Source organism: Lichenostomus cassidix, unplaced genomic scaffold, assembly GCF_008360975.1.
Source record: "Lichenostomus cassidix isolate B80296 unplaced genomic scaffold, HeHo_3.0 HiC_scaffold_47, whole genome shotgun sequence".
Classification (NCBI taxonomy): domain Eukaryota; kingdom Metazoa; phylum Chordata; class Aves; order Passeriformes; family Meliphagidae; genus Lichenostomus; species Lichenostomus cassidix.
The window spans coordinates 1,107,960-1,132,130 of record NW_028147553.1 but is presented as its reverse complement, the minus strand read 5'-3'; the positions used below and the strand labels follow the sequence as shown (position 1 = coordinate 1,132,130).

General features: G+C 47.8%; 1 long non-coding RNA gene across 1 annotated transcript in view; it reads right to left on the bottom strand.

Annotated features, from left to right (window-relative positions):
* LOC146422086 (uncharacterized) overlaps window positions 1-22,328 on the bottom strand; it is a 43,497-nt gene extending 21,169 nt beyond the window's left edge. The window contains exon 1 of the long non-coding RNA XR_014848371.1: window positions 22,231-22,328. This is a non-coding gene — a long non-coding RNA (uncharacterized LOC146422086). The remainder of the gene's footprint in view (window positions 1-22,230) is intronic.
* Between the last annotated feature and the right edge of the window lie 1,843 nt (window positions 22,329-24,171).

Genomic DNA, 24,171 nt, shown 5'->3' with positions numbered 1-24,171 from the left:
CATATATATATATACACACAGATATATATATATATATTTATATATACCCACATGTACATACATATATATATACACACACATATGTATATACACACACATATGTATATATATGGCCATATGTCTGTATACACACACATATATATATACACCATATGTATATACACACAGATGTATATATACACACATATATATATACTCACACACACACATATACACACATATGTATATACACACCATATATATGTACACACACCCACGTATATAGACGCTTATACATATATCTACACACACACATATATATACACACATATGTATGGATAGACAGACATATGTATATATACACATATGCATATATACACACACATATATATACACACACCCATATATATAGACAGATATGTATATATATGCCCATATGTATGTATACCTACAAACGTATATATACAGCATATGTATATATACACATATGCATATGTATACATATGTATATATACACAGTCAGACCTATATAGTCACACACATATATGTATACACACAGAGGTATATATACAGTCACATATATATGTACACACATACACATATATATACATATTTTTGTATGGATACACAGACATATATATATACTCTATATGTATATACACACATATGTATACATACCCATATGTATATATACATAGACACACATGTATATCCACACACATTTATGTATACACACATATATGTATATATATCCTTATACATATAGAGACACAAGTACATATATATACACACACGTATATATATACACACAGAGACATATATATATACACACACACATATATATACACACATATGTATATATGCACCATATATATGTACACACACACATATATATACATGCTCACATATATATATAGTGACACATATATATATACACACACATATATATACACCTATATGTATATACCCACCATATATATGTACACACACACACATATATATACCTGGTCACACATACATCTACACACAGCCATATATATACACACATATGTATATGTACGCCCATATGTATGTATGCAGAGAAATATATATATATACACCATTTGTATATATGTACATATGTATATATACACATATGTATATATACACAGTCACTCATATATAGCCACACACATATATGTATACACACACGTGCATATATACAGTCACATATATATATACAGACACATACATATGTTTGTATATAGAGAGAGATATATATATACACCATATGTATATACACACTTATGTATATAGACACATGTGTATATATACGGAGACACACATATATATCTACACACATATATGTATTCACACACATATGTATATATATACTTACACATATATAGCCAGACACATATATAAATACATACACATATATATACACACATGTATATGCACACCATATATATGTGCACACACAGACATATATAGATGCTCACACATATGTATACACACAGAGATATATATACACACAGAGACATATATATACACATATGTATATACACAACATATATATGTACACCCTCACATATATATATACATGCGTATACATATATATATGCACAGATATACATATAGACACACAGAGATATATACACACATTTGTATATAGACACCATATATATGTACACACACATACATATAGACACACAGAGATATATACACACATTTGTATATAGACACCATATATATGTACACACACAGACATATATATCCATGCTCACACATATATATATGCACACATATATATACACACACACATATATATACACACATACGTATATACAGACCCTATATATGTAGACAGAGACACATATATATACATGCTCACACATGTATATACATACAATCATATATATACACACATATGTATGGATACACACACATATGTATATATATACACAGAGGTACATATACACACACCCATATATATACACACATATGTATATATACGCCCATATGTATGTATACACTCAAATATATGTATACACCATATGTATATATACATACATGTATATATACACATTTGTATATATATACAGTCACATGTATATAGCCACACATATATGTATACACAGATGTGTATATATAGAGTGACATATATATATATACACACACAGATATATATACACACATATGTATGTATACACACAGATATGTATATATACACTCACATATATATAGACACACACAGATATATATACACACACATATATATGCATACCCACATATATAGTTACACATATGTATATATATACACCTATAGATACACAGACATATTTATACACACCATATATATACACAGCCACTGATATATATGCACAGACATATATATATACACAGATAGGTATATATATACACCTATAGATACACACACATAAATAGACACACCATATATATATGCACAGACACACACAGACATATATATGCACAGACACATATATATATACATATATAAAATAGAAAGACATATATATAGACATATATACATTCCCTCATATGCATATAGAGACATATGTATATATACAGACATGTGTATATATACAGACACATATATATACACACATATATATACACATATGTATTTATATACACATATATATATACACACAGTCACATAGATATACCCACACTCATATATATACACACACATATATGTATGCACACATATATACACACCATATATATATACACACACTTATATATATAGTCACAGACAGATATGTACACACGTATGTATATATACAGACATATTTGTGTATATACACATATGTATATATACAGACATATTGTGTATACACACATATATATACACACATGTATGTATACACCTATGTAAATATACCCACACGTATCTATACATCGACATATATATACCCACACACATATATATATACACACAGACATGTATATATACACACACACATGTATATATTCACACACACATATATATACAGACATACAAATATGTATACACATATATGTATATATATACACACACATATGTATGTATAGACACAGAAATATATACACACACATGTATATACACAGATATGTATATATACACTTATGTATATATAAAGAGACAGATATATACCCACAGACATATATATATACACACAGACATGTATATATACACACAGACATATATACACACAGAGACATACATATACAGACACCTACATATATATACACATACACCTATATAGACACACATATATGTACACATATATATATACCCACACATATGTATATACATATAGATATTTATATATACACACATATGTATATATATAGAGACAGAGATATACACAGATATACATATACACACACTCAGAGACACACATACATATAGCCTGCGTTTGATTTGCGGGGCACTTTCCGTGTCGAGGCGCCGAATGGGTAGCCGAGGGAGGAGATGAGCATGGGGGACACGGTGTCAAGGTGTTCAGAGAGCATATGCAAAGGGGAGGCTGAAGCCACCCAATTGTGAGAAGGTGAGCCAGGTAGGCAGCAGGCTTGAGGGAGTGGTGTGTAGCAAGTGGGAAGGAGGGAGAGGCTGGAAGGTGGTGGCTTAGCAGCAGGAGCGGCTGTTTGTTGTGTTTGATCCGCTTTTCTAAAATGAGTGCCGTGTCCTAATAGGCAATGCGTGAGAACAAAGTGCACGGAGTCAGACATGAGAGGCATCTGGGCATGAACATGGCACCGGTAGGGAGAGGAATAGATGGGTAAAGTGGTGGGAGATTGATTTTCCATGGGAGAGAGGTGGCCAGCTGTCAGTTAGGCATGGTGTTCGAAGAGGTTTGTAGGTTGCTGGAGGCCAGATGCAGGTGTTTGAGATGATTGTTAAATTTCGTTTGTCTTTCAGAGTGGTACCGTGAAGCGATTGGTTGCAGGGAAGTAATGATGGCAGGAAGTGGCACGTGGAAGAAATGTTGAGGGAGTAAAGGTTGGAATGGAATGGTGAAGGATGTGAGAGGTGAGGTTTTGTTGTTGTGAGCGTGAGGGGTGAAAGGTCAAAGTGGGTTAGGAAGGGATTGGTGTGGTAAATGAAGAAGCGTGAGTGTGGCTTGAACGGCGCAAGCAAGGAGCTGCGATGGTGGTGTAAGCAAGGCGGCAAGGGTTTTGAGAGAGTATGTGAGTTTTGTAGAAGGCAAGAGGTGCATAAATGGAGTGTTTTGAAAAGTTTTGGAAGAGGGTTTTTTGTTGTTAATGTGAGTGTGTTATAGTTGGTGAATGTATATGCAGTGTGTTTGGGTGGGTGTGTGTGTGGGTGGGTGTGTGTGTGTGTGTGTGTGTGTGAGTGAGATGTGTTAAGGCATGAAAGGAGGTGGAGTTTGATAGGAGAATGAAATGTGAGTATAGAAGTATTTGTTTTTTGTGATGGAGAGAGTTTGAAGGTGAAGTGTTTGTGCGTTGTAGGTGGAAAAAGTAAATTTTGGCACCTTGGTGCCCTCAGCCACGCCCCCCGGCACCAGGTGCCGCCCCCCGATTTTAGGCGCGCGCCGCGCGCTGCCGCGCGCGGCGCGGTGGACGCGGGGGGGTACCCCGGGAGGCCCCTTCCGGGCGGCGCCATCCCCCCCCCCTGCGGGGAGCTGCAGCGGCAGCCCCCCCCTTGCGGCGGGCCCACCTGGGCTGCCCCCCCTCGCGGGGGGGCCCGCCTCTGTCGCCCCACCTTCTGGCACAGGTGCCTCACTTACGTTCCAGTGGGGGTAGGCGGGCCCGGCGGGCTCCCGGACTATGGGGCCGTGACGCGCCTAGCGCGCGCACGGGGTAGCCCGCGGTGGGATTCGAACCCCTGACGTGCAGAGATCCGGCTTAAGGCCATACCCACCGAGCCAGAGTGGCTCCTTAATTTTAAATCCTTTTTTTGGGGGCATATCCTTTTCGCCGCACAATGACGTCAACAAAGCCCTGCCCACTTCCCCGCCCCCGATTCTGCGTCCGTCACGGTACTCCACCCACTGCTCCGCCTGTCGTCCCTCCCTTGGCCCCGCCCCTGTCGGCTCCCTGCCCGGGACAAAGCCACGCCTCCGGTGGTCTCCACACCCCGCCCCTCGACGTCACGGGGCTCGGCACACAGCCACGGCCCTGCCGCTCCCCCTAGCCCGCCCAAGAGCCCGCCCCTCGGTGCCCCCTCAGTCCGCTCTAAGCTACGCCTGTCTCCGCCCGCCCGTCGCTATGGCAACAGGGGAGCCGTTGCTTCTTTATCGTTTTACTTTTTTCCCCATTTTTGGAGCTCCTTTGCTAGACAATTTTCCTAAGGTTCAGTGCATGGTTTTTACATGCTTTCCCTCAACTGCATTAGCACAAATTACCATTCTCTCAAATCTTACTGGGTCTTTTAATCACTTTTTGAAAGCACCATTTATGATTCTTGAAAACCAAAACACATTTTGGGGGATACTGCAGCACTAGCATATATACAGTTGTTTCTCACAGCTATGCCCATTTTGCTCATCTCTTTCTACAGCATTTCCTAGGGGCTTCTACTGTGTATCGCTGGGGTTTTTTCACTTGTTTCATGCCTGCATTCACTTCCGTGTGCATGTGTTACCCCCTGCTGTGCTGTTGCAGGGATCACTTCTGCAGTCTTGGCTTTAGTTTTCCACCTCTACACTACTGCCACGTGTTTACTAGTGTCCCCCAATCTGCAGAAAAAAATGGAAAAACTCTCCAACAACATTTTGATGTTACACACTCAAAGCATGACTTTATTTTGTGCCCAGCACGTACCACAGCAATCATCTCATCCCCCCAAAGCCCGGGTGTGCAGAGACCATCATTCCAGAATACACAGCTTTTACTCCATTTCTCAGACAGTGCATACAGTAAAAGCCAATAGGAAAGCATCGGCTCAGTGTTCATTAGTCCAAAGTGGAGCAAAGTCCCCATATTTGATCTCTCGTTGGACTCCAATGTCCTTGTCTGCCATGCTAATGACATTCTTCACTTGTTTTTAGCAGTCATTTTTCTGGGCCTGGATGTCTTCAGCCCTGCTGCAGGTGCTCTGGCCTAGCTGCTTGTCATATCCATCATGTCTTCTGGAGAACCACATGTTCCTGCTGGATGTTCTGTTCACCGTGCTTCTCTTTGTGCTTATCTTTGGGGGTCAGTCCCAAGCTCTTGCTATGCTGAATTCACCAGACCTCATGTGGCACAACATTGCCCTGGAAGAAATCAAAAATTCCTTTTCCCAGGGGAAACCCAAATCAAACCTTTGACTAGTGACACAATATTTTTAAGCTGATACATTTTTGAACAGTAGCAGTCAGTCACAACAATTTTCCTTCAGTAGCCTTTCATGTCATTTTGTTTTCTATACCTTTTGGAACAGAACAGACGCATCTTTCTCTTCTCTTCACCACAATATCCTCGCTGGGACAGGCAACTCCAGCAGCAGCGAAACCCCACCATCTGGAAGAGAACACGACACACGTGTCAGTCATTTCTGCACGGCTCCGCACATGTGCTAGTCCGAGCGCCCGATGCCATGTCCTCCTGGGCCTCCTACCCACCAGCCGCCTGTTGAAGTCGTGACACAGCGGAGGGTTTCAGGCCTGCTCAGCCACAGCGACACATCAAAGTTTCACAGTATTCTACAAATTCTCAATCAGGTGCACTATCTCTTACCTACCCATATCATCCCACCGCAACCACCCAGTCTAATACCTTCTAATCCATCTCCAGGGCTTCTTCACACTTGCCTGCAGCAAAGGCTGCCTAACAGTGCATGCACTCCATACTCTGCAGAGTTCCAATTCCCCTCCAGGGATGGTCATCACACACTCGGCATTCTTCTTCACCCAAACATTCCTATCTCACTCCATCCACAAGTTTCTCTGAAGACACATACTTTGTATTGACATTCAGCCAGCTGCTGATTACGTCCAGGCAAAGTTCTTATGAAGTCATCTCAGCTTCTGCGAGAGGTGTGTACGCACAGAGGCCAAAGCCCGTGGCTGCACTCCAAGTCGTCCGAGCCTCAGCACGCAGCAGGCCGAGAGGATACGCTCGCAGGAAGCAGGTTTGTACCCACCGTCCCCCCGCTCAGGGGGGAACGGGAGGCCTTTGCCTACATGCCGTCACCTCTGCTCGCAGGCCATAAACATCTACCCTCCGTGGCCCACGTGTGCAAACCTGAACCCACTGTCACATGCTATAACCGTGCCATTTTCATGTCACAGTTACCTTACAGGGTCTTTCAATGCCTTTGACATGCTGTGCAGTGCTAGGCCTTTCACTGCAGCACGGCATATATATCCATACAGCTGCAGTGTGCTGCAAGATGCTGCCCCTGCTTTGCCAGGGGGACAGGCCTGGCCATGGGCCCATGACTTCAGCCTATGTTAACCCACCTCAGGATGCCCCTGGGACGCATGGACCGCTGCTATTGCTTTGTCCCTGTTTGTTCCTGTGGCCCTACGTGTCCTTCCACTCCTCTTTTTCTCTCTGTCTCTCCTTGTGTCTGTCATAGCTACGAACAGATGCCACTCACAGCACACACCGTGTGAGGGTCTCCTTTGCACATCCATTCCTTCCCAGGTATTTCTAGAGAACGTCCCAAGTTCCATCCTAAACGCTACCTTGACACAAGAGGGTGCTGTAGGAGTGGACTCCTGTCACTTCCAGTCTGCCGTCTTGCATTTCAAAGCCATTGCCTCCATAGCACCCTTTGTGCTCAGAATTGCACTTCTTTCCAACACCCATGTCCCACGTCTTACACGTGGCACTGACAACTCACAGGTCTCACAATTATCGCACCGAGCCTGTAAACATGACCTGCACAACTCTCCCTATGTGCACCCACTATCACTTTGTAGTTTTCCCTCTCTCTATCAAAACTATGCCTGAACAGGTGCCCAGATTCCAACTGCTCCGTGCTGGCTTCTCAGTAATACATGCCTCCTGCTATGGCAACTGCAACACTTTTGAAACATGACACATACCTTCTCATACCAGCATACTTAGCACAGCCAGAGTTGCATGCTCCCCCAGGACAGATTCTTCTCCATTTCTGCCTTGACCCTCACACCAGTGCCAGCCCACGGGGCTCCACATGGATGCAGTGTCCTTGCAATACAGGCAACCCTGAGAAACACACAAAGACTGTTGCTGCAGCCTGTACATCCCTGCACGTTCCTTGTCACTGAGATCCTTCAAGGCACATTCTTTCCTACAGCTTTTGCAAGCCTCTTCAACAATCCATAACCTCCTCACCGTCTCCTTCTATGTCCATTCACCTACTTCATCCTTCTCACCAGCCCACTGCCAGGCTCTCTTGTTCCATACTCCTCGTACTTCCTGACCCAAACCTCCACGTCCAATTCTATTCCAGGGAGGGTTATCATGTACTCATCATTCTTCTTCAGCAAAACATTCATATACACTTGTATCCACCAGTCTCCCTCAAGACAGCTACTTTGCACTGCCTGACCGACTGACCGACTGAAAGTCAGCCAGCCAGCCAGCCAGCCAGCCACCCAGCCAGCCAGCTATCTACCTACCTACCTACCTACCTACCTACCTAGCTGAAGACAGCCAGGGAAAATTTTTCCTCATTCATCTCACTTTCTGGAAGATGTCAAACCCTGCAGCTGTACTCCAAATGTTCCAAGCTTCAGCATGCACCTAGCAAGGAGGATATGCATTGTACCCACTGTCCCCCAGCTCAGGGGGGAACGGGAGGCCTCTGCCTACATGCTGTCACCTCTGCTCGAAGGCCATAAACATGGCCTCCTTGGCCCACCTGTGCAAACCCTCATCCAGCCCCACGTGGCATAAAGAAAACATTTTCATGTCACAGTTACCTTACAGGGCCTTTCAATGCATTCCACAAGCTTTACAGTGCAGCAATGCATGTATATGCACACATCTGGAGCCTGCTGTAAGATGCTGACGCTGCTTTGCCAGGGGGACAGGCCTGGCCATCGGCCCATGACTTCAGTCTATATTAACTCACCTCAGGATGCCCCTGGCACCCTATGGACCGCTCCTATTGCTGTGCCCCTGTTAGTTCCTGTGGCCCTACCTGTCCCTCCCCTCTTCTTTTTCTCTTCCTCTCTGTCCTTGTGTGTTTCAAACCTAAGACCAGATGCCAGTGACAGGACACACCGTGGGAGGGTCTGCTTTGCACATCCATTCCTTCCCAGGTATTTCTAGAGAACGTCCCAAGTTCCATCCTAAACAGTACCTCGACATGAGAGGGCGCTGTAGGAGTGGATTTCCATCACTTTTGGGCCTGCCGTCCTGCATTTCAAAGCCGTTGCCTTTCTAGCACCCTTTGTGCTCAGAACTGCAATTCTTTGCAACACCCACGTCTTACACATGTCTTACCGTGTCTTACACATGCCACTTACACCTGACAGGTGTCACAATTACTGCAGTGAGCCTGTAAACACGACCTGTACAACTCTCCCCATGTGCATACAGTATCCCTCTCCCTATGTGCACACAGTATCTCTTTGTAGTTTTGTCTTTCACTCTCAAATCTATGCCTGAGCATGTAGCAAAATTCAAGTGCTCCATGCTTGCTTCTCAGCAATGCATGCCTCCTGCTGTGGCAAGTGCAACACTTTTGAAACGTGACACATACCTTCTCATATCAGCACACTTAGGACAGCCAGAGCTGCATGCTCCCCGAGGACAGATTCTTCTCCATTTCTGCCTTGACACTCAAACCACGTGCCAGCCCATGGAGCTCCACACGGATGTAGTGCCCTTGTCATACAGGGAACCTGGTGAAACACAGAAATACTGTTGCTGCAACCTGTACATCTCTGCTTGTTCCCTGTTACAGAGACACTTCAAGGTACCTTCTTTCCTCCAGCTTTTGCAACACTTCTCTACCATCCATAACCCCCTCAGTGCCTCCTTCTATGCCCATTCACCTACTTCATCCTTCTCACTTACCTGCTCCCAGGCTTTCTTGTTCTATACTCCTCCTACTTCCTGACCCAAACCTCCATGTACCATTCCATTCCAGGGAGGGTTATCATGTACTCATCATTCTTCTTCAGCAAAACATTCATATACACCTCTATTTACCAGTCTCCCTTAAGACAGCTCCTTTGCTGTGACTGACTGACTGACTGACTGACTGACTGACTGACTGACTGAGAGCCAGCCAGCCTGCCAGCCAGCCAACCAACCAACCAGCCAGCCAGCCAGCTAGCTAGGTTGCCAGCCAGCCAACCAGCCAGCCAGCCAGCCAGCTAGCTAGCTATCTGATCAAATCCAGGGAAATTATTCCTCAGTCATCTCACTTTCTGCAAGAGGTCAAAGCCTGCAGCTGCACTCCAAGCTGTGGAAGCCTCAGCATGCAGCAGGTCCAGAGGATACCCTTGCAGGAAGCAGGTTAGTACCCACTGTCCCCCAGGACAGGGGGGAACAGGAGGCCTTTGCCTACATGCTGTCATCTGTGTTTACAGGCCATAAACATCTACCCTCTGTGGCCCACCTGTGCAAATCCCCATCCAGCCCCACGTGCCATAACCGTACCATTTTCATGTCACAGTTACCTTACAGGGTGTTTCAATGCATTCCACATGCTGTGCAGTGCTAGGCCTTGCACCGCAGCAATGCATGTATATCCACACATCTGGAGCCTGCTGCAAGATGCTGCCCCTGCTTTGCCAGGGGGACAGGCCTGGCCATCGACCCATGACTTCAGGCTACATTAAGCCACCTCAGGATGGCCCCGGGACCTGTGGATTGCTCACACTGCTTTGTCCATGTTTGTTCCTGTGGCCCTACCTGTCCCTCCCCTCTTCTTTTTCTCTTCCTCTCTGTCCTTGTCTCTTTCAAACCTAAGGGCAGTTGCCAGTGACAGGATACAACCTGCCAGGGTCTCCTTTGCACATCCATTCCTTCCCAGGTATTTGTAGAGAACGTCACAAGTTCCATCAGAAACACTACCTCGACACCAGAGGGCGCTGTAGGAGTGGATTTCCATCACTTTTGGGCCTGCCGTCCTGCATTTCAAAGCCATTGCCTTTGTAGCAGCCTTTTTGCTCAGAACTGCAATTCTTTGCAACATCGACCTCCTAGACATGTCTTACTGTGTCTTGCACATGCCACTTACACCTCACAAGTGTCACAATTACTGCACCGAGCCTGTAAACACGACCCGTACAACTCTCTCTATGTGCATACAGTACTCTCCCTATGTGCACACAGTATCTGTTTGTACTTTTCTCTTTCACTGTGAAATCTATGCCTGAACATGTAGCAAAATTCAAGTGTTCCATGCTTGCTTCTCAGCAATGCATGCCTCCTGCTGTGGCAAGTGCAACACTTTTATAACGTGACACATACCTTCTCATATCAGCATACTTTGGAAAGCCAGAGCTGCATGCTTCCCCAGGACAGATTCTTCTCCATTTCTGCCTTGATACTCAAATCACGTGCCAGCCCATGGAGCTCCACATGGATGTAGTGCCCTTGTCATACAGGGAACCTGGTGAAACACAGAAATACTGTTACTGCAACCTGTACATCCCTGCCCGTTCCCTGTCACCGAGACAGTTCAAGACACGTTCTTTCCTCCAGCTTTTGCAAGCCTCTTCTACAATCCATAACCCCATCCGTGCCTTCTTCTAAGCCCATACACCTACTTCATCCTTGTCACTTACCTGCTCCCAGGCTTTCTTGTTCCATACTCCTCCTACTTCCTGACCGAAACCTCCACGTAGAATTCCATTCCAGGGAGGGTTATCACGTACTCATCATTCTTCTTCAGCAAAACATTCATATACACCTCTATTCACCAGTCTCCCTTAAGACAGCTACTTTGCTGTGACTGACTGACTGACTGACTGAGGGGGCAGCCAGCCAGCCAGCCACCCACCCACCCAGCCAGCCAGCTACCCAGCCAGCCAGCCAGCTATCTACCTACCTACCTACCTACCTAGCTAGCTGCTACCTACCTAGCTACCTACCTACCTACCTAGCTGATCACATCCAGGGAAAATTTTTTTCTCATTCATCTCACTTTCTGGAAGATGTCAAACCCTGCAGCTGTACTCCAAATGTTCCAAGCTTCAGCATGCACCTAGCAAGGAGGATATGCTTGCAGGAAGTAGGTTTGTACCCACTGTCCCCCATCTCAGGGGGGAACGGGAGGCCTCTGCCTACATGCTGTCACCTCTTGTCGAAGGCCATAAACATGGCCTCCTTGGCCCACCTGTGCAAACCCTCATCCAGCCCCATGTGCCATAAAGAAAACATTTTCATGTCACAGTTACCTTACAGGGCCTTTCAATGCATTCCACATGCTTTACAGTGCAGCAATGCATGTATATGCACACATCTGGAGCCTGCTGTAAGATGCTGCCCCTGCTTTGCCAGGGGGACAGGCCTGGCCATCGGCCCGTGACTTCAGTCTATATTAACTCACCTCAGGATGCCCCTGGCACCCTATGGACCGCTCCTATTGCTGTGTCCCTGTTCGTTCCTGTGGCCCTACCTGTCCCTCCTGTCCTCTTTTTCCCTTCCTCTCTGTCCTTGTGTGTTTCAAACCTAAGACCAGATGCCAGTGACAGGACACACCGTGGGAGGGTCTGCTTTGCACATCCATTCCTTCCCAGGTATTTCTAGAGAACGTCACAAGTTCCATCCTAAACAGTACCTCGACACCAGAGGGCGCTGTAGGAGTGGATTTCCATCACTTTTGGGCCTGCCGTCCTGCATTTCAAAGCCATTGCCTTCGTAGCACCCTTTCTGCTCACAACTGCAATTCTTTGCAACACCCATGTCTTACACATGTCTTACCGTGTCTTACACATGCCACTTACACCTGACAGGTCTCACAATTACTGCACCGAGCCTGTAAACACGACCTGTACAACTCTCCCCATGTGCATACACTATCCCTCTCCCTATGTGCACAGACTATCTCTTTGTAGTTTTCTCTTTCACTCTCAAATCTATGCCTGAGCATGTAGCAAAATTCAAGTGCTCCATGCTTGCTTCTCAGGAATCCATGCCTCCTGCTGTGGCAAGTGCAACACTTTTGAAACGTGACACATACCTTCTCATATCAGCATACTTAGGACAGCCAGAGCTGCATGCTCCCCCCGGACAGATTCTTCTCCATTTCTGCCTTGACACTCAAACCACGTGCCAGCCCATGGAGCTCCACACGGATGTAGTGCCCTTGTCATACAGGGAACCTGGTGAAACACAGAAATGCTGTTGCTGCAACCTGTACATCTCTGCTTGTTCCCTGTTACAGAGACACTTCAAGGTACCTTCTTTCCTACAGCTTTTGCAACACTTCTCTACCATCCACAACCCCCTCACTGCCTCCTTCTATGTCCATTCACCTACTTCATCCTTGTCACCAACCCACTGCCAGGCTTTCCTGTTCCATACTCCTCCTACTTCCTGACCCAAAAATCCACCTACCATTCCATTCCAGGGATGGTTATCACATAGTCATCATTCGTCTTCACCTAAGCATTCATATCCACCTGTATCCACCAGTCTTCCTCAAGACAGCTACTTTGCACTTACTCACTCACGGAGTGACAGTGAGCCAGCCACCTACCTAGCTAGCTACCTAGCTAGCTAGCTAGCTAGCTAGCTAGCTGATCACATCTAGGGAAAATCATTCCTCAGTCATGTCACCTTCTGCGAGAGGTCCAAGCCTGCAGCTGCACTCCAAATGGTCCAAGCTTCAGCGTGCGCCGAGCAAAGAGGATCTGCTTGCAGGAAGTAGGTTAGTACCCACTGTCCCCCAGCTCAGGGGGGAACAGGAGGCCTTTGCCTACATGCTGTCATGTCTGCTGCCAGGCCATAAATATCTACCCTCCTTGGCCCACCCGTGCAAATCCTCATCCAGCCCCACATGCCATAACCATACCATTTGCATGTCACAGTTACCTTACAGGGTCTTTCAATGCATTCCACATGCTGTGCAGTGCTAGGCCTTGCACTGCAGCAATGCATGTATAGCCACACATCTGCAGCCTGCGGCAAGACGCTGCCCCTGCTTTGCCAGGGGGACAGGCCTGGCCATCGACCCACGGCTTCAGGCTACATTAACCCACCTCGGGATGGCCCCGGGACCTATGGGCCGCTCACATTGCTTTGTCCCTGTTCGTTCCTGTGGCCCGACCTGTCACTCCTCTCTTCTTTTTCTCTTCCTCTCTGTCCTTGTGTCTTTCAAATCTAAGACCAGATGCCAGTGACAGGACACACCGTGCGAGGGTCTCCTTTGCACATCCATTCCTTCCCAGGTATTTATAGAGAACGTCCCAAGTTCCATCCTAAGCAGTATCTCGACACCAGAGGGCGCTGTAGGAGTGGATTTCCATCACTTTTGGGCCTGCCGTCCTGCATTTCAAAGCCATTGCCTTCGTAGCAGCCTTTCTGCTCACAACTGCAATTCTTTGCAACACCCATGTCTTACACATGTCTTACCGTGTCTTACACATGCCACTTAGACCTCACAGGTCTCACAATTACTGCAGTGAGCCTGTAAACACGACCCGTACAACTCTCCCTACGTGCATACAGTATCCCTCCCCCTATGTGCACACAGTATCTCTTTGTACTTTTCTCTTTCACTGTCCAATCTATGCCTCAACATGTAGCAAAATTCAAATGCTCTATGCTTGCTACTCAGGAATCCATGCCTCCTGCTGTGGCAAGTGCAACACTTTTGAAACGTGATACATACCTTCTCATATCAGCATACTTAGGACAGCCAGAGCTACATGCTCCCCGAGGACAGATTCTTTGCCATTTCCGCCTTGACAATCACACCGAGTGGCAGCCCATGGAGCTCCACATGGATGTAGCGTCCTTGCAATACAGGCAACCCTGTGAAACACAGAAAGGCTGTTACTGCAACCTGTACATCCCTGCGCGTTCCTTGTCACCGAGACAGTTCAAGACATGTTCTTTCCTACAGCTTTTGCAAGCCTCTTGTACAATGCATAACCCTATCTGTGCCTTCTTCTAAGCCCATGCACCTAATTCATGCTTGTCACTTACCTGCTCCCAGGCTTTCTTGTTCTATACTCCTCCTACTTCCTGACCCAAACCTCCATGTACAATTCTATTCCAGGGAGGGTTATCATGTACTCATCATTCTTCTTCAGCAAAACATTCATATACACCTCTATTTACCATTCTGCCTTAAGACAGCTACTTTGCTGTGACTGACTGACTGAATGACTGACTGACAGCCAGCCAGCCAGCCAGCCAGCCAGCCAGCCAACCAACCAACCAGCCAACCAGCCAGCCAGCTAGCTAGCTAGCTAGCTAGCTAGGTAGGTAGCCAGCCAGCCAGCCAGCCAGCCAGCCAGCCAGCCAGCCAGCCAGCCAGCCAGCTAGCTATCTATCTATCTATCTGATCAAATCCAGGGAAAATTATTCCTCAGTCATCTCACCTTCTGCAAGAGGTCAAAGCCTGCAGCTGCACTCCAAGCTGTGGAAGCCTCAGCATGCAGCAGGTCCAGAGGATACCCTTGCAGGAAGCAGGTTAGTACCCACTGTCCCCCAGGACAGGGGGGAACAGGAGGCCTTTGCCTGCATGCTGTCATCTGTGGTCCCAGGCCATAAACATCTACCCTCTGTGGCCCACGTGTGCAAACCCTCATCCAGCCCCACATGCTACACACATGCCATTTTCATGTCACAGTTACCTTACAGGGTCTTTTTATGCATTCCACATGCTGTGCAGTGCTAGGCCTTTCATGGCAGCACTGCATATAAATCCACAGATCTGCAGTCTACTGCAAGATGCTGACCCTGCTTTGCCAGGGGGACAGGCCTGGCCATCGGCCCAAGACTTCGGGCTATATTAAGCCACCTCAGGATGCCCCCGGGACCTATGGACCGCTCCTGTTGCTGTGTCTTTGTTCGTTCCTGTGGCCCTACCTGTCCCTCCTCTCCTCTTTTTCCCTTCCTCTCTGTCCTCGTGTCTTTCAAATCCAAGACCACATGCCATTGACAGGACACAACATGTGAGGGTCTCCTTTGCACATCCACTCCTTTCCAGTTATTTATAGAGAACGTCACAAGTTCCATCAGAAACACTACCTTGACACCAGAGGGCGCTGTAGGAGTGGATTTCCATCACTTTTGGGCCTGCTGTCCTGCATTTCAAAGCCATTGCCTTTGTAGCAGCCTTTCTGCTCAGAACTGCAATTCTTTGCAACACCCACGTCTTACACATGTCTTACCGTGTCTTACACATGCCACTGACACCTGACAGGTCTCACAATTACTGCAGTGAGCCTGTAAACATGACCTGTACAACTCTCCCCATGTGCATACAGTATCCCTCTCCCTATGTGCACACAGTATGTCTTCGTAATTTTCTCTTTCACTCTCTAATCTATGCCTGAGCATGTAGCAAAATTCAAGTGCTCCATGCTTGCTTCTCAGGAATCCATGCCTCCTGCTGTGGCAAGTGCAACACTTTTGAAACGTGACACATACCTTCTCATATCAGCAGACTTAGGACAGCCAGAGCTGCACGCTCCCCGAGGACAGATTCTTCTCCATTTGTGCCTTCACACTCCAACCACGTGCCAGCCCATGGAGCTCCACATGCATGTAGTGCCCTTGTCATACAGGCAACCTGGTGAAACACAGAAATACTGTTGCTGCAACCTGTACATCCCTGCATGTTCCTTGTCACCGAGACACTTCAAGGCACATTCTTTCCTCCAGCTTTTGCAACACTTCTCTACCATCCATAACCCCCTCAGTGCCTCCTTCTATGCCCATTCACCTACTTCATCCTTGTCACCAACCCACTCTCAGGCTTTCCTGTTCCATACTCCTCCTACTTCCTGACCCAAAAATCCACGTCCAGTTCCATTCCAGGGAGGGTTATCACATAGTCATCATTCGTCTTCACCTAAACACTCATATACACCTGTATCCACCAGTCTTCCTCAAGACAGCTACTTTGCTGTGACTCACTCACGGACAGACAGTGAGCCAGCCACCTACCTAGCTAGCTAGCTAGCTAGCTAGCTAGCTGATCACATTCAGGGAAAACTATTCCTCAGTCATCTCACCTTCTGTGAGAGGTCCAAGCCTGGAGCTGCACTCCAAATGGTCCAAGCTTCAGCGTGCACCGAGGAAAGAGGATCTGCTTGCAGGAAGTAGGTTTGTACCCAATGTCCCCCAGCTCAGGGGGGAACAGGAGGCCTTTGCCTACATGCTGTCATCTGTGCTCCCAGGCCATAAACATCTACCCTCCTTGGCCCACCCGTGCAAATCCCCATCCAGCCCCACATGCCATAACCATACCATTTTCATGTCACAGTTACCTTACAGGGTCTTTCAATGCATTCCACATGCTGTGCAGTGCTAGGCCTTGCACCGCAGCAATGCATGTATATCCACACTTCTGCAGCCTGCTGCAAGATGCTGCCCCTGCTTTGCCAGGGGGACAGGCCTGGCCATCGACCCATGACTTCAGCCTATATTAACCTACCTCGGGATGGCCCCGGGACCTGTGGACCGCTCACATTGCTTTGTCCATGTTTGTTCCTGTGGCCCTACCTGTCCCTCCCCTCTTCTTTGTCTCTTCCTCTCTGTCGTTGTGTCTTTCAAACCTAAGACCAGATGCCAGAGACAGGGCACAACCTGCCAGGGTCTCCTTTGCACATCCATTCCTTCCCAGGTATTTGTAGAGAACGTGCCAAGTTCCATCCTAAACACTACCTCGACACCAGAGGGCGCTGTAGGAGTGGATTTCCATCACTTTTGGGCCTGCCGTCCTGCATTTCAAAGCCATTGCCTTTGTAGCAGCCTTTCTGCTCAGAACTGCAATTCTTTGCAACACCCATGTCTTACACATGTCTTACAGTGTCTTACACATGCCACTTACACCTGACAGGTCTCACAATTATTGCACCGAGCCTGTAAACACGACTTGTACACCTCTCCCTATGTGCATACAGTATCCCTCTCCCTATGTGCACACAGTATCTCTTTGTACTTTTCTCTTTCACTGTCCAATCTATGCCTGAACATGTAGCAAATTTCAAGTGCTCCATGCTTGCTTCTCAGGAATCCATGCCTCCTGCTGTGGCAAGTGCAACACTTTTGAAACGTGACACATACCTTCTCATATCAGCATACTTAGGACAGCCAGAGCTGCATGCTCCCCGAGGACAGATTCTTCTCCATTTGTGCCTTCACACTCAAACCACGTGCCAGCCCATGGAGCTCCACATGCATGTAGTGCCCTTGTCATACAGGGAACCTGGTGAAACACAGAAAGACTGTTGCTGCAACCTGTACATCCCTGCATGTTCCTTGTCACAGAGACAGTTCAAGGCACATTCTTTCCTCCAGCTTTTGCAACACTTCTCTACCATCCATAACCCCCTCAGTGCCTCCTTCTATGCCCATTCACCTACTTCATCCTTGTCACCAACCCACTCCCAGGCTTTCCTGTTCCATACTCCTCCTACTTCCTGACCCAAAAATCCACGTCCAGTTCCATTCCAGGGAGGGTTATCACGTAGTCATCATTCGTCTTCACCTAAACACTCATATCCACCTGTATCCACCAGTCTTCCTCAAGACAGCCACTTTGCACTTACTCACTCACGGAGTGACAGTGAGCCAGCCACCTACCTACCTAGGTAGCTAGCTAGCTAGCTAGCTAGCTGATCACATTCAGGGAAAATTATTCCTCATTCCTGTCACCTTCTGCGAGAGGTCCAAGCCTGGAGCTGCACTCCAAATGGTCCAAGCTTCAGTGTGCACCGAGCAAAGAGGATATGCTTGCAGGAAGTAGGTTTGTACCCACTGTCCCCCAGGACAGGGGGGAACAGGAGGTCTTTGCCTACATGCTGTCATCTGTGCTCCCAGGCCATAAACATCTACCCTCCTTGGCCCACCTGTGCAAATCCCCATCCAGTCCCACATGCCATAACCATACCATTTTCATGTCACAGTTACCTTACAGGGTCTTTCAATGCATTCCACATGCTGTGCAGTGCTAGGCCTTGCACCGCAGCAATGCATGTATATGCACACATCTGCAGCCTGCTGCAAGATGCTGCCCCTGCTTTGCCAGGGGGACAGGCCTGGCCATGGACCCATGACTTCAGGCTACATTAAGCCACCTCAGGATGGCCCCGGGACCTGTGGATTGCTCACACTGCTTTGTCCATGTTTGTTCCTGTGGCCCTACCTGTCCCTCCCCTCTTCTTTTTCTCTTCCTCTCTGTCCTTGTGTCTTTCAAACCTAAGACCAGATGCCAGTGACAGGGCACAACCTGCCAGGGACTCCTTTGCACATCCATTCCTTCCCAGGTATTTCTAGAGAACGTCCCAAGTTCCATCACAAACACTACCTCGACACCAGAGGGCGCTGTAGGAGTGGATTTCCATCACTATTGGGCCTGCCGTGCTGCATTTCAAAGCCATTGCCTTTGTAGCAGCCTTTCCGCTCATAACTGCAATTCTTTGCAATATAGACCTCCTACACATGTCTTACCGTGTCTTGCACATGCCACTTACACCTCACACGTGTCACAATTACTGCACCCAGCCTGTAAACACGACCTGTACACCTCTGCCTATGTGCATACAGTATCACTCTCCCTATGTCCACACAGTATCTCTTTGTACTTTTCTCTTTCACTGTGAAATCTATGCCTCAACATGTACCCAAATTCAAGTGTTCCATGCTTGCTTCTCAGCAATGCATGCCTCCTGCTGTGGCAAGTGCAACACTTTTGAAACGTGACACATACCTTCTCATATCAGCATACTTTGGAAAGCCAGAGCTGCACGCTTCCCCAGGACAGATTCTTCTCCATTTCTGCCTTGACACTCAAACCATGTGCCAGCCCATGGAGCTCCACATGGATGTAGTGCCCTTGTAAAACAGGGAACCTGGTGAAACACAGAAATACTGTTACTGCAACCTGTACATCCCTGCCCGTTCCCTGTCACCGAGACAGTTCAAGACACGTTCTTTCCTCCAGCTTTTCCAAGCCTCTTCTACAATCCATAACCCCATCTGTGCCTTCTTCTAAGCCCATTCACCTACTTCATCCTTCTCACTTACCTGCTCCCAGGCTTTCTTGTTCCATACTCCTCGTACTTCCTGACCGAAACCTCCACGTAGCATTCCATTCCAGGGAGGGTTATCACGTACTCATCATTCTTCTTCAGCAAAACATTCATATACACCTCTATTCACCAGTCTCCCTTAAGACAGCTCCTTTGCTGTGACTGACTGACTGACTGACTGACAGCCAGCCAGCCAGCCAGCCAGCCAGCCAACCCACCAGCCAACCAACCAGCCAGCCAACCAATCAGCCAACCTGACAGCCAGCCAGCTAGCTAGCTAGCTAGCTAGCTAGCTAGCCAGCCAGCCAGCCAGCCATCTAGGTAGGTAGGTAGGTAGGTAGGTAGGTAGGTAGGTAGCCAGCCAGCCAGCCGGCCAGCCGGCCAGCCAGCCAGCCAGCCAGCCAGCCAGCCAGCCAGCCAGCCATCTAGGTAGGTAGGTAGGTAGGTAGGTAGGTAGGTAGGTAGGTAGGTAGGTAGGTAGCCAGCCAGCCAGCCAGCCAGCCAGCCAGCTAGCTAGCTAGGTAGCCAGCCACCTACCTAGCTAGCTAGCTAGCTAGCTACCTAGCCAGCCAGCCAGCCAGCCAGCCAGCCAGCCAGCCACCTACCTACCTACCTACCTAGCTAGCTAATCAAATCCAGGGAAAATCATTCCTCAGTCATCTCACCTTCTGCAAGAGGTCCAAGCCTGCAGCTGCACTCCAAGCTGTTGAAGCCTCAGCATGCAGCAGGTCCACAGGATACCCTTGCAGGAAGCAGGTTTCTACCCACTGTCCCCCAGCTGAGGGGGGAACAGGAGGCCTTTGCCTACATGCTGTCATCTGTGCTCCCAGGCCATAAACATCTACCCTCCCTGGCCCACCTGTGGAAATCTTCACGCATCCCCCCATGCCATAATCATGCCATTTTCATGTCACAGTTACCTTACAGGGTCTTTCAATGCCTTCTACATGCTCTGCAGTGATAGGCCTTTCACTGCAGCATGGCATATATATCCACACAGCTGCAGCCTGCTGCAAGATGCTGCCCCTGCTTTGCTAGGGGGACAGGCCTGGCCATCGGCCCATGACTTCGGGCTATATTAACCTACCTCAGGATGGTCCTGGGACCCATGGACCGCTCCCATTGCTTTGTGCTTGTCCCTTATACCTACTAACAAATGACAGTGAGAGGACACACTGTCTGAGCATCTCCTTTGCATATTCATTCGTGCACTGCTATTTCTACAGAATGTCACACATTCCATTAAAACAACTATCTACACACAGGAGGACACTGTAGGAGTGGACTTAGTTGCAGCCTGCCGTGCTGCATTTCAAAGCCATTTCCATCATAGCAGTCTTTCTGTTCAGAACTCCAATTCTTTACAACACCTACCTCCCATGTCGTACCCATGGCACTTAAAAATCACAGGTGTCATCTCACAAGTGCAGCACCCAGCCTGTCAACACACCTCGCACAATTCTCTAGATGCGCACAGAGGATCTCTTTGCACTTCTTACTTTCACTCTCAAATCTCTGCCTCAGCATGTACAATACCTCAACCCCTCCACTTTTGCTTCTCAGCAATGCATGCCTCCTACTATGGCAAGTGGAACACTTCTGAAACACAACACATACCTTCCCATATCCACATCTGTAGGACAGCCACAGCTGCATGCTCCAACAGGACACATTCTTATCCATTTCTGCCTTCAGAATCACACCGAGTAACAGCACATGTACCTGCACAGGGATGCAGCACCCTTGCAACACAGGCAGCCCCGTGAAACACACAAGTACTGTCACTGACACTGTACATCCCTTGTCATACCTGTCATCAAGACATTTCAAGCTGCCTTCTTTCCTAAAGCTTTTCCAACACTCTTATACTATCAGGAATCCCCTCATTGCTCCCTTCTGTGTTATTTCACATACTTCATGTTTCTCACTAAGCTACTCCGTGGGTCTCTTGTGACATAATCACACTACGTACCGGCCCAAACATCCACATAGCATTCCATTTCAGGGATAATTGTCACACACTCCTTGTCCTTGCCCAGCAAACATCCATATATCACTCCGTCCACAAGTCTCCCTGCAGACAGCTGCTTTGCAGGGACAATGGGCCCTCTCATGACATGCATGGAAAATGATTCCTAGGTCATCTCACCTTCTGGGACAGGTGTGTATGCACTAAGACCTAAGCCAGCAGCTGCACAGCAAATCCACTAGGCCTCAGTATGCAGCGGGCGAGGAGGATACGCCCGCAGGAACCGGGTTCGTACTCACCGTCTGGCAGCTCAGGGCGGAACGGGAGGCCTCGGGGTACGTGCGGTAAGCTGCGGTCTCACGCAATACACAAGCATCCTCTTTGGCCCACCTGTGGAAAGCCTCACCCAGCCGCACATGAACTAACCGTGCCATTTTCACGTCACAGGCACCTTACAGGCTGTTTCTACTCCTTAGGGGCCCTGCACAGTGCTAGGCCACATACCACAGCAGTGCATGTAAAGCAAGAGATGTGGAGTCTGCTGCAACTCACCGACCCCACTCGCCCAGGGGGACAGGCCTGGCCACACTGCCGTCGCTTCAGGGTCCATGAATCGATGTCCCGATGCTGCGGTGACTCACGCAGTGCCGATAAAGCTTTGTTCCTGTCCCTGGCCGTGCGGCCATCTGTTGTTCCACCGCTCCTTTTCTCTCCTCTTTCGGTCCTTGTGTCTCATACCTATGAGCATATCAAAGGGAGAGGACACACCGTCTGAAGGTGTCCTTTGCCCCCATTTCATTCTCACCCTTGTCATTTTCATGACCAGCAGTATGGAAACACAACAGGCTACCTGATGAGTGCACTCATCTCACATCCAGCCCGATCCCTTGCATTTCAAAGCCATTTCCTTCGTAACACTTTGTCCGCACAGAACTGCATTCCCTTCAGGCACCTGCCTCCGATCTCTTAGACATGTCACTTGCAACTCACAGGTGTCACAATTTTTGCATCCAGCTCGTACATGCACCCTGCATAGTTTTCTGTATGCACACTGAATATCTCTTGGCACCTCCCTATTTCACTTCCAAACCTCTGCCCCTACATGTATGAGAACTCAGGTGCTCTGTGTTTGTTTCTCACCAATACATACCTTCTGCTATGCATACTATGACACTCTTTAAATACCAAACATACCTTGCCATATCCACATCAGAGGACATCCCGATGTGAAGGCTCCAGCAGGGCACTTTCTTCTAAATGTCTGCCTTCACAATCCCACATGTGCCAGCACACGTTGCTCCATATGGATGCATTACCCTTGCAATGCAGGCAGCCCTGTGAAAGACACAAATACCGTCACTGACCCTGTACATCCCTTTCCATACCTGTCAGCAAGACATTTCAAGCTGCCTTCTTTCCTAAAGCTTTTCCAACACTCTTATACAATCAGGAACCCCCTCATTGGCCCCTTCTCTGTCATTTGACAGACCTGATCTTTCTCACTAAGCCACTCACGGTCTTTTTTGCTATGTAATCATAGTATGTACTGACCTGAACACCCACATACCATTCCATTTCAGGGATTGTTGTCACACATTCATCCTCCTTCCTCACTCCATCATTCCTCTAGATCTCCATCCACAGGCCTCCCTCAAGACAGATACTTTGCACTGACAGGCAGCCACCTTGTTATATTCACGGAGAATTACTTCTCAGCCATCTCACCGTCCGGGACAGGCGTGTATGCAATAATGGCAAAGCCTGCAAACGCCCTCTGAATTGAATGGTCCAAGCCTCAGCATGCAGCGGGCGAACACTAAACGCTCGCAGGATCCCGGCTCATACATGCTGGCAGGAACTAGGTTTGTACATACTCTCCCTCACCTCAGGGGGAAGCAGGAGGCCTTTGGGTACCTGCCGTAAGCTCCGCTCACGTGCCACAAACATCTATCCTCTTTGCCTCAGCTGTGGGAAGCCTCAGCCACCCTTACATGACATAAGCTTGCCATTTCCTATGTCACAGGCACCTTACAGGGTGTTTCCATGCATTCCAAACTCTCCGCAGTGCTAGGCCACGTACCACAGCAGTGCATATGGAGCAACAGATGCTGAGCCTGCTGC